This window comes from Peromyscus maniculatus, chromosome 8 (genome assembly GCF_049852395.1).
Source record: "Peromyscus maniculatus bairdii isolate BWxNUB_F1_BW_parent chromosome 8, HU_Pman_BW_mat_3.1, whole genome shotgun sequence".
Classification (NCBI taxonomy): domain Eukaryota; kingdom Metazoa; phylum Chordata; class Mammalia; order Rodentia; family Cricetidae; genus Peromyscus; species Peromyscus maniculatus.
Genome location: NC_134859.1, coordinates 81112669 through 81127141, shown reverse-complemented (window position 1 = coordinate 81127141; position 14473 = coordinate 81112669). Strand labels below are relative to the sequence as shown.

The 14473-nt window shown below is 52.0% G+C and overlaps 1 long non-coding RNA gene across 2 annotated transcripts; it reads left to right on the top strand.

Moving 5' to 3' along the window:
* The first annotated feature begins 3058 nt into the window (after positions 1 to 3058).
* Positions 3059 to 14253, top strand: LOC121831425 (uncharacterized). 2 transcript variants are annotated; one of them, XR_006074852.2, is made up of 2 exons: positions 3059 to 3441; positions 13576 to 14253. It is a non-coding gene; the product is annotated as an uncharacterized LOC121831425 (long non-coding RNA). The 2 variants fall into 2 exon arrangements; XR_013041855.1 differs by having other exon boundaries at positions 11191 to 14253.
* The last annotated feature ends 220 nt before the right edge of the window (positions 14254 to 14473 follow it).

The following is a 14473-nucleotide window of genomic DNA, read 5'->3' as shown; positions in this document are numbered from 1 at the left end:
ATCACTTCCTGGGATTAAAGGCATGTGTGTTTCCCAGTACTGGGATTAAAGTTGTGTGCCACCACTGCCTTGGCTCTGTTTCCAGTGTGGCCTGGAATTCACAGAGATCCAGATGGATCTCTACCTCCCCAGTGATAGGATTAAGGGTGTGTGCCACCACTGCCTGACCTCTATATCTAATCTAGTAGCTGGCTCTGTCCTCTGATCCTCAGGCAAGTTTATAGGGTACACAACATATCACACAGCCTCTCCTCTCCAGTGCTGAGATTACAGGCGAGTACCACCATACTAGGCGTGGAATGGCTTTTCTTGACATGACAGCCACTTGGAGAGTAAGCGGCCTATCTGGACCTATGGAGGGTTTGCATGCTCCAAGAATAAAGGGCAGTCTTAGCCTTGCTGGCTGCTATCAAGTGGCCACTTCTCTGACGGAGAAATGTCCTGTCCTGTCACTGTGTACCTACCTGTCCAGTGCTATAGTGAGATGAACAGGAGGAATGCTCGCCCTGCCATGTGAGCAGAGGACCTTGTTCCCTGGCACCTGGAGACTTAGAGATGAAGGTGCTGATCCCCCCATCCCTGCAGACAGTGAGCCCTGAGGCACCTGGGAAGGCGATGCTGGTCAGCTAGGCCTGGGTCACCTCTGGCCGTGTCAGAGACCTAGCTGTGACTCACTTTCCTTCTTGGTTCCCTGACAACAATACTTACCTTCCTCAGAAGGTCTCGTGAAGAGGCAATGGCTTAATGTGTGTGAAGGAGCCTTGGGTGGGGCCTGGCACACCGTGGGCCCTCGGGAGCTCTGCCCGAGGCTCTCTGTGATTCCTGGTCAGCCTCAGAGGAGCAGGTGACCCGGGATTCCCCACGAGAGGTAGAGTGTGTTCACCTTCCACCGTGCCCCCCGCCCCCCCATGGTGGCTTTACTGAAGAATTTTCAAAGGCTGGTGGGAGGTGGATCCAGGGCCACGGGGAGGTTGAGCCAAGGACAGCTGCCCACAGCAGGCCACAGCCTGGCCTTCGCTCTCCTGCAGGCTGATTTGGTTGCCACGTGAAACCTTGTTATGCAAATCAGCACGGGGTAAGCTCACTCCAGCCGAAGAAATTGAACTCCACCCCGCCCCCACCCCGTGGCTTTTCCCCAGCTCCAGATGGCCTGGGTGAGGGAGATATGCTGGGCTCTTCCCCAGATGTGTGCGTGGTGAGGGATACCAGGCCCCATACACCTGGAGCCACCTGTCTGAGGGTGGAGATACAAGGTCCATTACACTAATGAGTGGGGAGCCTCCTCCTGCCACCTTTGACCCAGTTCCTCCATCTCTGAGGCAAAGGTAACAGAGTGTGGTTGGCCTCCAAGGCCCAAGGCTGACCACCATCTCTTCATCGGTTCAATCCGTTCCGGGCAGCAGCCAACACTCCCTTTGGCTGAGAGAAAGAGAGTGTGTCGCAGGTGCCCCAAGCTTGTTTCTGGGGTCCTTGGGCCTCTGTGTCGGAAGGGACATTCCTTCCCATGAGGCTTCTAGTTTTACGGTCCTCCGATGCCTGTTTCCTCCAGGGCACCCGATGGGTGACTCTGCCACCTCCAGGACACTGGACTGGAGCCACCTTCATAGAACCGGTTTGAAACCAAACAATGCCAGCTGAGCCAGAGGTGTCCGTGGGCCAAGAAGGGCAAAGGCTGAGGGGCCGGGGCAGTACCGTATCTAGGTACATATCCTTGTCTAACAGGGGCCTAGAAGGTGACCAACGGAGCTGTGGGGCCTAGAGAGCAGGTGTCTTTCCTTACCCTGGAGGTAGAAGAAGGGGCTCCCGTGTGGGTCGGGGTGGAAGGGAGACAGGACAACGGTCTACAACCTCCTGAATTTATGTGCTGGAGTGGAGTGTTCTAGAGCAAAATGACTGCCTGCAACCCCGGGTATCTCTCCCCCAGCCGGAACCGATGAGGGGAGGGGAGCATCTGGAGGGTGTGGCTCTGGGTGGAAACTGAGCAGAATGGAAGAAAGGGGGTCGAGCCCAGGCCCTGTCTAGAGCTCAGTTGGTAGAGTACTTTCCTAGCATGCATGAAGCCCTGGGTTTGATTCCCAGCACTGCATAAACTGGGTATGGTGGCTCACAGCTGAAATCCCAGTACTCTGGAGGTCAGGAGTTCGAGGTCACTATCCTTGGCTCCATAGTGAGTTCAAGGCCACCCTGAGCACTAAATAAAATAAACAGAAAGGCAGCGACCAATCTCCTTGCAGATGGACAATTTGAGGAGGTCCCAGCCCCTAGGAGGACGGGCCTAAGGGACAAAATCCAGTGGCAGGAGTGAGCTGGTCGGCAGAGAGCTCAGGGGGCATTTGAATCCATCTAGCATTGGCCCCAGCTGTGTGGACTAAGGACTTGGGGGCCCTCCCCACCATGTGTACTGGGGATAGGGAGGGACGGGGACCCTAGTCAGAATTTGGGATGGCATCCGGCCTAGGGAACCTTCCGAATATGCATGTGAAGAGGAAGCCTGCCTGACTTCTGCTCCCTTTGCCCGGCACACACCCTGGGCTGTCTCCAGACTTGCTGACCTCAGAGAGCCCCGCCCCTCTAGCCTTGTGCCTCTGACTATTTCGTGCAGAAGACTCAGGGTGTCGCCCGCTGTGTAGAGGGCAGAGGCGGCCCCACCCAGGGGCCCACCCAGAGGCCACAGGCTACCTACCCCCTGCCTACCCTCCCATCCCCTTGGGCCTGGCATACCTTCCCTCTGGGCCTGGAATCACCATCTGTAGACCCAAAGGTGAAAAACCAGGAAAGCTCTGAGCCACCGTCCAGCCCCTGAAGTCTTCCATCTTTGATGCTACACCACATTCTACCCCTTCCTCCCCGGTAAAGTAGAGGCCGGGAGTAGTCCGTGGATAATTGTGACTTCTCCCCACCCAAGCCCAGGCTCACCAAGGGATCGGTCACCGGGAGCCCAGTAGCCAAAGAGCCCAGGCCGCTCCCACATTTCCCTGGAAATCATTTAAAGTTGCCAGCACAGGAAAACGTCACAATGCGTCCCCCTCCCCCTCCCCCTCCCCCCTCCCCCTCCCCTTCCCCCCTCCCCGGGGTGCCTGCATACTATGCGTGGTTTTAATCCACCCTCGCTTAAATGGATTGATTGTGAGCTCCCTTTGTAGGTGGGGAGGCCGACAGGCTCTCTCGGCCAGGCAAGGGCAGGGCTGGGTTTGGAATCCTGGACAGGCCCACCTATTCCAGCATCGTCGCAGAGTCCCTGGATTGCCTTTCTCCACATCTCTGCAGTGTGAAACACCCAGGCGCCTCCATTCAGGGCCTGACTCTGTAGCCAAACAAGTCTAGTGATGTCATCGTTGCCATGGAAACCCTCCCCAGGCGTCAGGCAGGACCAACCTCCCCGGTGCAGTTTCCCTTTGTGTGGACTTTGCAATGCGTTGCCAAGGCAGTGAGGCCTGCTGGGTGAGTTGGCACCGGGCAGGGAAGGCAGACAAAACCCCACACTGCATCCCAGCAACCGCCACTCACAACATGAGACAAGGGGGCCACGTCGGCACTCCCTGGTCTGGGGGGGAGTGCGGCGAGGCGGGTGGAGACCGGTTCAGAACCCCTTTGAGTGTGGTTGGTGGGAGCCTGTCACCTGGACCTGCTGGATCTGGATCTTGTGAAAGGGACAGACCTGCTTGGCAGGGGGTGGAGAGGAATTGGTGGTTTGGCAGTGGGAGTGTGCAAGTCATTCTGAGAATCCCTGCTGAAGGAAGAGCTCCCTGGTGGGGCACATTAGCTGTGATCAGGGCCCTCTAGGCTCTCGGAATCCTCACTGCAACTCTAGGGAAGGAGACGGGAGAAAGGGGGTGCCTTTTGTGCTTTGAGCGTTGTTGTTTGTAGTGATTTGGGATTTGGGTTTCTTTAAGACACTTGACAGATCAAGTTGACCTTGAACTTGAAATCTCCCCTGTCTCCGCCTCCAAAGTGCTGGGGTTGCGAGTGTGTGCTACTATCCCTGGCCTGTTTATTTATTTATTTGTATTTCTTATTATTGTCGCTAAACCTCATTTTGCCGTGGAAGACTCTGAAATGCACCCATAACTCTCCTGCTTGCCCATGGTCTAGATTCAAAAATCGGGTGTCAGGGGTGGGCGGTGGGGTTCAAGGTCCTACCCTGTGGCTTCCTCAGTCTGGATTGGCCCCACAGTCTGGAATCTATTAGTTTTAAAGAGCAGATACTAGAGTACCTTTGTAGAGTAATCCCGCTGTTTACCTGGCCCCCAACTCCCAGACCTAAGTGAGGCTTCGGCCCAGGGAGAATCGCAGCGTCTACCCCTCCCCGCCTGCCTACAGAGGCTCCAAAACTATTGGCCAGTAAGGAAAGCCAGTGTCCTGGCCAAAGTCTACTGGGTCACCTCCATCACAGCCTTCAAGCCACACCCGCAAGGTCCTTTTGTCCTTCAAGCCACAGGGGCCTCTTCGGTCCTTGCTCACTTAAGAGGCTCCCGTTCCTTCCCTCTGTGGCTAGGTGGCCCTTGACAGAGTGCATAAAATCTCCCCTCCCCCCCATGCCCCTGTTCTTAGAAGTCTCCAGGAAGAAACTTTGTGACCTTTGCTGGTAAATGGCAAAGCTGTGTGCTTACGGCTGAAGACTATGGCCTTCCTGGGTCCACCCCCCAGCCTTCCTGCTTTCTCTGCCATCTTCTGGCTTCAAGGCTACCTTCCTCGGAACTTCCCAGAGGGGAGAAGGGGAGGGCTCCAGCTCTTCCATCTTGTGAGCTAGGCTACCTGTTCAGGCTGGGAGGAGACTGAGACCCTGGAAGACCCTGCTGTGCTGGGCCTGGCCTCCTCCTGCTCCACCTTTGCATCTCTGTTGAAGGTCAACAAAGTCCTGTGACGTGGGCTGAGGGCTGAACTCACACCAGGGATGCCAGGAATGGTTGTGGGGTGATGGGTTATGTGGCTCTCAGGCGGTGCTGGGTGTGTCTACAACCTCACAGCATCGGGCTCAACCATGACCCACCTCTGCCTGTCATTCTTTCATGAAGCAAGGCTTTTCCTGTGCTCGAACTATGAAGGCTTTATTTTCTTCCCCCTTCCAAGGGTTCCAAACAAGCCAAAGAGAATGAAGGGGAATGTATGAAGACCAGACAACTCACCAAGGCATCTGCCCATACGTCAGCCAGGGCAACACCTTTTGTGCTATTGGCAGCAGGTGGTCAGTACCAGGACAGGCCCCTGGCACTGTGACAAATACCTTTGTCCCATTTTCCAAACTTCCTGTACTCTAAGACTGTGTTTTGGTAACAGACAATCCCAAGGAATGCTGGCCCTCCTCTTGAGAGCACGCAGCTTCCAGCCTCCTGGGAAGGGAGGCTGGTGTGAAGGTCAGCTCCGTCCTCTTCCCCTCCCGATAGAGGAACAAAAGACCAGTGAAAAGTGACCCAGCGAGGCTGCCAGAGCTCAGAGTCCTGGCCTGGGACCCCCTGGAGACTCAGACCCCAGTGAGAAAGTCCAGGATGACCAATAAGCTTCAGGGTACCAAATGGAGAGCCTCATACAGGCCTTTGAATCTCTTTGGCACAGCAAGCCTGGAAAGCAGGGAGGAAGAAATGAGGGTACAGATTGTCCACGAGGATAGGATAAGCCCTGTGAGGTGGCTTAGCCAGACCTCAGTTTAGTCATCTGTAAATGGGGACAGGATGCCCTTTATACGGGCAGTTGGGAGGGTGTGTATTATTTTGTGTTTTTTGAAAAAAGGGTCTCATTGCATAACGTGGATTGGCCTGGAACTCACTCTCTAGCCCAGACTGGCATTAAATTTTCAATCCTCCTGCCTCGGCCTCCTGAATGCTGGGATTATAGACATCCTCCACCACATCTGGCTCTGTTAAGGGAATTAAATGACGTAAATGCCCTTAAGCCCCTGGCGGATCATGCCCGGCACAGACAGGGGATGTAGAAAATGCCGCGGAAAGCCGTTGACCGCACAGCCATGGCTCTTACTGACTAGGGAATCCTCTCCCCATCAATGGGAGTTGTAAAACCTCCCTGTGCCGACAATCTGGGCCAGGAGCTCTCTCTGACTCAAGATTCAGCTGGAGGCTCTGGTGCTGAAGTCTGAGGCTTTCTGGATCCTGTGAGGATCCCTCAGGGGCCGAGGCTGTCCTGCCGCAGCCAAGCAGCAGCCTGCTGGAGCAAGATGGATTATGGCTTTGTGGGGGAATCAGATGGCAAAAAAAGCCCGTGAAGGTCAAAAGAGGCCCATGTGGGTTGCAGTTTCCCTTCTAAATGTTAGCATTGACCTTGCTGAAATAACACCTTTGCATTTCTATTGGGAACCTTTCTGTGGACTGATTTCTTCAACGGGTTTAATGGCAGGAAGCTGGGGCCCTATGGGTGACCCTAGGTGGCACCAGGCAGGTGGTATCAAGTATATGTGTTCTGACTAGCTGCATCTGCCCACAGAGGCCTTCTCAGGTCCCAGTGACTCAATCTGAGATTTGGCCACCATCTGAGGCATGGGGTCCTGCCAACAATAAGAAGAGAGCCTGTAGGAGGCAGAGGGTGTCCACTGGCCCCTGGACAAGCATGGCAAATATATGCTTTAAAGCTTTGTGTTTGGGATTGAGTGTGTATGGGGGGGGGGGGTGTCTTCAAAACACTCCCTCCAGGAAAGCCTAAGGTGGTTAGGATTTCAACTCATTTGTCCTTTCCATAATCTTTGCATTTGATTTTTTTGTTTTTGTTTTGTTTTTTAAGACAGGGTTTCTCTTGTAACAGCTCTAGCTCTCCTGGTACTCCCTTCATAGACTAGGCTGGCCTCGAACTCACAGAGATCTGCCCACCTCTGCCTCCACGCCCAGCTTTGTCTTTGATTTAACTAAACAGGAGCCAGGCTGGGTAGACAGGATCATGATTTTCCATTTAGCAAGATCTGGAACTGTGGCTTTACTTAGTCTGGATTCCACAGAGACTAAATTCCACCCTTAGCAGCTGGGGTCACTGTAGAGCAGGTTTCCTAAGACACTGTCCCTTCTGATAGTCTCTCTGAGGAGCTGGTGGAATTGCTTTCCCTCTGTGAATTTTCTTATTTACTTGCTTGTTTATTTCCAAATAGGGTCTTGCTGTATGACAAGTGCAATTTGAATGTTTGTGGATGTGGTTAAATTGCTCTCCAGTAACAATACATTTATATGCATACCACCACAGTGAACTTTGAGGCAGGGTCTCTCACTGGCCTGCTACTGTTTAGCAAGCCCCAGGGATCCACCTGCCTCTTCCTCTCCAGCCCTGGGATTACAAACTGAAGTTACCATGCCTGACATCTTTTTTTTTTTTTTTTTTTTTTCATGCTCTCAAGTAGCTCTCAGAACAGTTTAGAATTCAGCTTTATGGCTTAATATGACCTTGAACTCCTGATCCTCCTATTTCAGCTTCCCAAGCTGGGATTACAAGCCTGTGCCATCAGGTTTAACCATATATATATATAATTTAACTGTCACACATGCTCCATTTTAGACCTAAGACAAGAAACCCCAAAGAACAAAAGATAAACCATAACCCATGAATATCATTCACTGTGGTGTTTTTTTGTTTGTTTGTTTTGTTTTGTTTTCCCATATTGCCGTTCATCTTGACCTGTAGGAGAACCCAGTTTCCTTATTTCTCCAGCACAGACTTCACATTTCTGTCTTTAAGAAACATTATGAACTGGAGAGTTGACTCAGTGGTTAAGAGCAATGGCTGCTCTTCTCAGGGACCCAGGTTCAGTTCCTCATGTAACTCCAATTCCAGGGGATTAGACACCTTCTTCTAAAGGCATCAGGCATGCACATGGTACCAAGACATACAACACATAAGCACTCATACACATAAAATGATAAAAAGATTTATTTTAAAATGTACTTATGGGTGGTGGTAGGGTTGGGCATCTCAGCATGCATGAGGAAGGCAAAAGGTAACCATGCAGCTTGTTATCTCCTTCCCACTTTATATGGGTCCCGGGGATCGAACTCGGGTTGCTGGATTTGTGTAGCAATCACCTTTACCTACTGAGTGAGCCATCTAGCCGTGCCCCCATCCTTCACATATCTAAAAGACAGAGACATCTTTTAATTGACGTATACACATATGAGAACTGCTATTGCTTTTTCACATTAAAAAAAAAAATCTCTTGGTAAGTAAATGATGAATTCTAGAACCAAGGAAGCCGGACAGACCACATCACCAAGATGCACTAAATCAGCAGCGTGACTTTATGCACTGCCCTTTATATCTCTGGCTGTGGGACTGGCTTTTCAGTAAGCACAATAGGCTGTCCTAGGATGAGCCACAATAATTCATAATCCCTGACAGCTGGCCACTCCCATACAGGGTAGCTGGCCAATGAGGCTAGCTTTAATACAAATCAAAACAGGAGCAGCCATTGCTCTAGAGTTCTAGGAGGAAAGGGAGGGAAGGAAGTAGATGCTTACTTAATGAGCACCTGCCGAGGGCTAGCCTGGTGTGATAGGATTCGAGGCCCCAGACTGAAAGGAGAGCCTAAAACTGGATGTGGAGGTATATAGCTGTAATCCCAACACCGAGGACAGGAGGATTGCCATGAGCTTCAGGCCAGCCTGAGCTACACAGTGAGTTCAAGGCTAGGCAGGCCTACATAGCAAGACCCTGTCTCAAAAGACCAAGGAGAGGGGAAGGAGAGGGAGAAGAAGAAAGGAAATAAAGGGGAAGGTTGGTGGGGGTGGAGGGGGATCACGGTGGCCATATTTGCATTCTCAGATCAGGGGTGAGCTTGAGCCCAGGAGGCAAGGGCAGCCTGGGCAGTACAAGCTGGGTCGGTTTCCTTCACCTCCACCATGGAGCACTCAGAGGTGAGAAGAGCTTCCCGTGTCTGTGCCCGGAGGAGGGGGGAGGACATTGTGACCTTGTCCCAAGGAAAAGGAGAGAGGGGGAGGGGGTGGGGTTGAGTTTATGTTTCACAACTTTGAATTCAAGGGATGAGGGCTTCCAACTGAAGAAGGGAAAATGTCCCAACTTGTATTTTTTTGCTTCTTGATTCTGTAATGAATAGGCCGGAGTAAGATTTTTAATTTTTATTTCAAGAAGTGTCAGGGTTGAATGTCTCTTATTACACACCTCTGGTCAGATGTCTGGAGTCCCTGGCATCATACCTCCTGGGTCAGAGACAGTTGCTCAAACCGTACCAGCCTCCCAACCTCCCAGAGGGCTGTCAAAACCCCAGCTCGGCCCCACCCTGGGGATTCTGATTCAGTCAGTCTCTGGTGGGTGGAGAGCTTGCATTTCTAACCAGCTGCCCGACGATGTGACGATGTGACGTCGGTGCTCTTCTGTGCCTAGGAATTACCTGTGTGGCTCTCTTAAGGAGGCTAGTGCTTAGTTCCTGCCCAGGCTTAATGAGCCTGGTGCAGCCGGTGACATCAGAATTTCTGAAGGTGCTGGCCAGCTTGTGAAGTCTGAGATTTACAGGAAGAGGCACAGACACAATTAGGGTCCCTTGGAATTCACGGACAACCTCCTTGGTCTCTTCCACAGGGGCCTGCCAGACAGGGCATCTCAGAACGAAGGGATGGATGCCTTCCCCAGCCATCTTTCCACTCTGTGACTTGATCTTATTCATTTACATATCTAGAAATGGTCTTATGCAGCTCAGGCTGGCCTGGAACTGTCTACGTAGCTAAAGGTGACTTTAAACTCCTGGTCTTCCCGCCTCTCTCTACCTCTCAAGTGCTAGGACTAGAGTTGTGAGCCACCTCGCCCGCCCGGTGTCTACAGCCGTGACTTTGAAACCAAGGGAAACTATTCGTTTGAGGCAGAAAGGTGTGGACCGGCCACTGTTCCAATTAGGTGTCATGCTGTGCAGCTGGTGTCTCTAGGTAAACTTTCCCTGTAGAGCAGTGGTTCCCAATCTGTGGGCCGTGACCCCCAAGGGGGTGGCATATCAGATATTTACATTGCAATTCATAACAGTAGCGAAGTTATAGTTACGATGTGGCAACAAAATAATTTTATGGTTGGGGTTCACCACACTGTGAGGACCTGTATTAAGGGGTCGCAGCACTAGGAAGGTTGAGAACCCCTGCTCTAGAGGCTTCTGCAAGCTGCAGCCCGGCATGGCCACCTCCTTAGGCAGCCACTCACCTATCACCTTGTCATGGTCCCTACCAATGACCGTGGTCCCTACCTACAGTGCCAACACCGCTCCCCTGCAGTGGCCAGGATGGCTATTGGTTTTAGCTGCTTTGTACTGTGTGTCTGTGTGTAGTTTATGTGTGATGTGTGCATGTGTGATGTGTATGCACATGTGGTATCTGTATGTGGTATATGTGTATATGTATGTATGTGTGTATGTATGTGTGTATGTGTGTATGTATGTGTGTGTTTGTATATGGTATGTGCATGTGAAGTAAGTGTGTGTGTGTGTGTGTGTGTGTGTGTGTGTAATGAGGTCATGCCCTGTCTTTAGGGAGGTAGATCTCCATCATCTGTCATCTAGAGTGTCACTGACTTGCAAAGGGAGGAGTTGGGCAGCTAAGCTGTCTCTGCACCTCAGTTTCCTAGGGTGCCAAGGTAAAAGGGTTGGGCACACTGAGTTTAAGGGCTTCCTGTTTTTGGGGGGGAGCCAAGAGTTATAAGAAGAGTCCTAAGTCCTAGGCAGGAGACATCTGGGCCCTGGGGTATGCTGAGGAGGAACTATGGCTTATGCCTATTCTGACCACAGGCCTGTGACACTCCCCAGTTGCCCAGAGCTGGGCTCTGAGTCCCCGCCCACAGGCTCAGACTCACATGGTTCCTGTACCCACTCTGGTGGCACCCCTCAAGTTCTGGAGTTCAATGGGCCCCATCTGCAACTTTGCCTCTTCCTCGGCAGTTAGAGCTCAGGTAGATCACCAACCCACCTGGCCTCAGTGTTCCCAGGTGTACAATGGGCTGGTAATGGGCAGGCTGCCACAACATCCAGCTGAGCCTGAAATGCCTAGAAGGCTCCCCATGAATTGGAGTTGATTGGCGGAGAGTGTGGGGGGGTATCCAACAGTCACAATGAAGAGGAGACATTAAGTTGTTCATCTTGCCGAATCCCAGCCCAGCCTTGACATACACGTCTTGATAACAAGGACCCTATTCCCCTCTGAAGTCCCAGTGGAGCCCAGGTCCCTCGAAGTGGAAGTCTGGCCTAACCTGAGTTTACTGGATGTTTCTCAGGGTCCACGCAAACATGTGCCCCGGGATCGGGCAGCCCTTGTGTACACCCGAGTAGTGCTGTATACCCGAGCCAGACAGAAAGTCCGCCCCTGCTGGACAACCTTGGCTAAGTTTATCTCTCCGATTTGTGGTAAGATGACAAAACTGCACAGGACTCTAATTTAAGCTCCACACAGGCGGTGTTCACTTTACCCATCAGGATATCCCAGCATCAAGTGCAGGCAGGGCCTGGCACAGGGTCCGTGACAAGGATTCACAGGGGACCCTGTTTCGGCGGCCCATGGAAGCCACTGTGCTGTCTCACATCTGACTCTCTGGATGCCTCTGTTTTGCTCCTGTGCTTTCTTGTGGCTCACCTCTGGGTCACACCCCGGGAAACTGAGACCTGGAGTCACCAGGTCTTCCGTCATCACTCTTGGCTCCCACCCAAAGTCTGCCCCAGGGCCTGTCCCACATCCCCAACTGCTTCATCTACCCGGATGATCTCAACAGCCACCTACACTCACGAAGTCACCCCACCATTCATTCACTGGCACGCTTTAAGGAGTGGCTGCTGTCCACACAGCTCTTCCCCACGTGCCTGCCCGAGATGCCGTCACCTCCCTCCCATCATGGCACTGGGATGCTTCCTCCTGGACCACTGTGATGCTGCAGCTCCCAGCTTGCCCCACCTGGACTCACACTGGCTTCTCCTTCAAGGCTTTCCACCTCACGTGGCTGGTGGCCCCAGCAATCCTCCTCATCTGAGAAAGAAACCCTAGGCTGAACGCTGTCCCTGACACCCACACTCGACAGTTCCCTAAATGGTCTTCGCACCTCGTCCCTCCCAGCCTGTTTGGGAACACACAGTTCCTTTGGGTTTCTACTCTGCACAGGTCCACCCTCCTGCCATACCCCACCCCCACATGCCCCCACCCCTCCCATACACATATCTTCCTGCTGCTTCCAGGAGGTTCCATCTCCTGTCTGTACTGATGCCTCTCCTCAGTCGCTGTCGATCTAAGCTCTTGGCGGGCACTCAAGGTTCCCATGATTTGGGGTCCTGCTATCTACCCAGCCTCTTCTCCAGCTTCCATAAAGCTCCTCTCCGCTGTGATCATTCTACACCTCTCTCCTTTCTCCTCCCACCCAGATCCATTTCCCTCCTCCTTTTACCTGGTAAACCCTTACCTTTCAGAGCCAGTTCAAGGTCACCTGCTCCAGGAAAGCCACCCACCCAGCCTAGATTACAGACTCTTCAGCCTGCTCCCCTATTACCTGGGTGTGACTTCCTTGTTGAGCTTGCCATGTTATTTTATAATTATTTGCTCTGTCTGGCTTCTCCATTAAATTATTAGTTTATTGGGGTCTCTGAGACCGTGCTTACTCATGGTGGTACCCCCTGCACAAATAATCTTGCTCCGTGAAATTCACTCCATTTAGTGTCTTAAGTGTGCTACCTCGCTCTGTTGGTGGTCTTGTAGATCTGGAATTTGGGAGAGCCAGGTGCTTGGGATCTGCTATGGGTTGCCATAACCCTGAGTGTAACATGGCTAGAGTCGGCTGGGCTTGTCACTGGAGTGCTGTCCCCAACCCCAGTGGACCTCCTGCAACAGCTAGAAGGAAGCTTTGGGACATGGTTTCTTTTTTTTTTTTTTTTTTTTTTTTTGAGACAGGGTTTTTCTGTGTAGTCCTGGCAGCCCTGGAACTCACTCTGTAGACCAGGTTGGCCTCTGCCTCCTGAGTGCTGGGATTAAAGGCCTGCACCACCACCACCTTGACTGACATGATTTCATCTAGTCCCAGAAGCCAGGCAGTATCACTCCCCTGCATTCAAAGGGTGACAACTGAGTTCCTAGGGTCAGTCCAGATTCAAAGGGAGAGGTGTTGTGGGATATTTGTACACTGTGTGAAGATATATTATTGGGAATGGTTTAATAAAGAGCTCTAAGGCCAATAGCTGGGCAGGAGGTATAGGTGGGACTTCCAGAGAGAGAGAGGAAGTAGGAGGAGATAATTGAGGTGCAGAGGAGACACCAACAAGATATGGAGGGAGCCGGACATACAGAATGAAAGACAGGTAAAAAGCCACATGGTGAAAGTACACAAATAGAAACGGGTTCATTTAAATTATAAAAGCTAGTTAGGAACAAGCCTAAGCTATAGGCCAAGCTTTCATAAATAAGAAGTCTCCATGACGGTATTTGTGAGCTGGCAGCCCAAAGAGAAATCTGACTTCAGAGAGGGCAGAGATGCCACTTTGGACGGGTATTAGAGAATTTGCAGACCTTCTTTGAACCCATCCGGAGCTCCCAACATAGGTTTGGTAGGGACAGCTGATAGATTTCTAAGTTGCTCCCCCCATCCTATCCATGAAATCATAATTCTCCCCTCCTGCCTCTCCAGCATCACCATGACCCCAGCACTTTGAAGACTAGGGGGACAGAGTGACCTGATGTCAGAAGAACCCTGGACAACAAATTCCAGCCTGTGTCCTTCTGCCTGAAGCTCACGGGTGTGTGGTGCTGGGACAAACCCCTCTCCTCCAGGGGATTCAGTTTCCTTATCTGGGTAGGGTAGTTGGGCGGCCTATTCTCCACCACACTCCACACCGTCCCTCCATAATTCCTATTTGCTTTCAGAAGGTGCTAGACGTGCTGTCTAGACCCAGGCTGCCTCTCAAACTTCCCTCTCTTTCGGCCTTTGCTTCTTATGGACAGGAGTGCACAGAGTAAAATGTGAGAAAATCACGTATGTTATCCAGAAGTAGGAGGGGCAGGGACCGGAAGTCCGCAGCAGATCGGTGGCATGCATGATGATGCTGTGTTTGACCTGGCAACACACACACACACACACACACACACACACACACACACACACACACACACACGAGCACAACCTGAAGTCCCTCCTGACCTCCTTTTTAGGCCTTGCCTTGCCTGGGGTTCCAAAGGTGCTGCAGAGGACCAGAGGACCCCCCTGGGTGTGCTTTTCTGTGTCTCTCCTGGAAGGCTTTGCTGGGCAGGCATCTTTGTGTTGTCTGTTAACACCAATGACAGCTAAGTGTCCCGTGCTGCTTTCAAACTGGCTTTTGTGTCCGTTCTTGTCTAGTGCATCCTTTGGTCCTCGCTCCCCTCCTCCGCCCCGTTCCTTTTCTTCTGCTCTATAATATGCCTTACAATGACTACCTCATTGCTCACTAGATGGTTCTCGGCGCACAACGCCACCAATGCCACACATTTGTGTGGCTTCCAGTGGCTTGTTATTCTGTGCAGTCTTGCAAGGGAAACCACCAGGGCAGTAA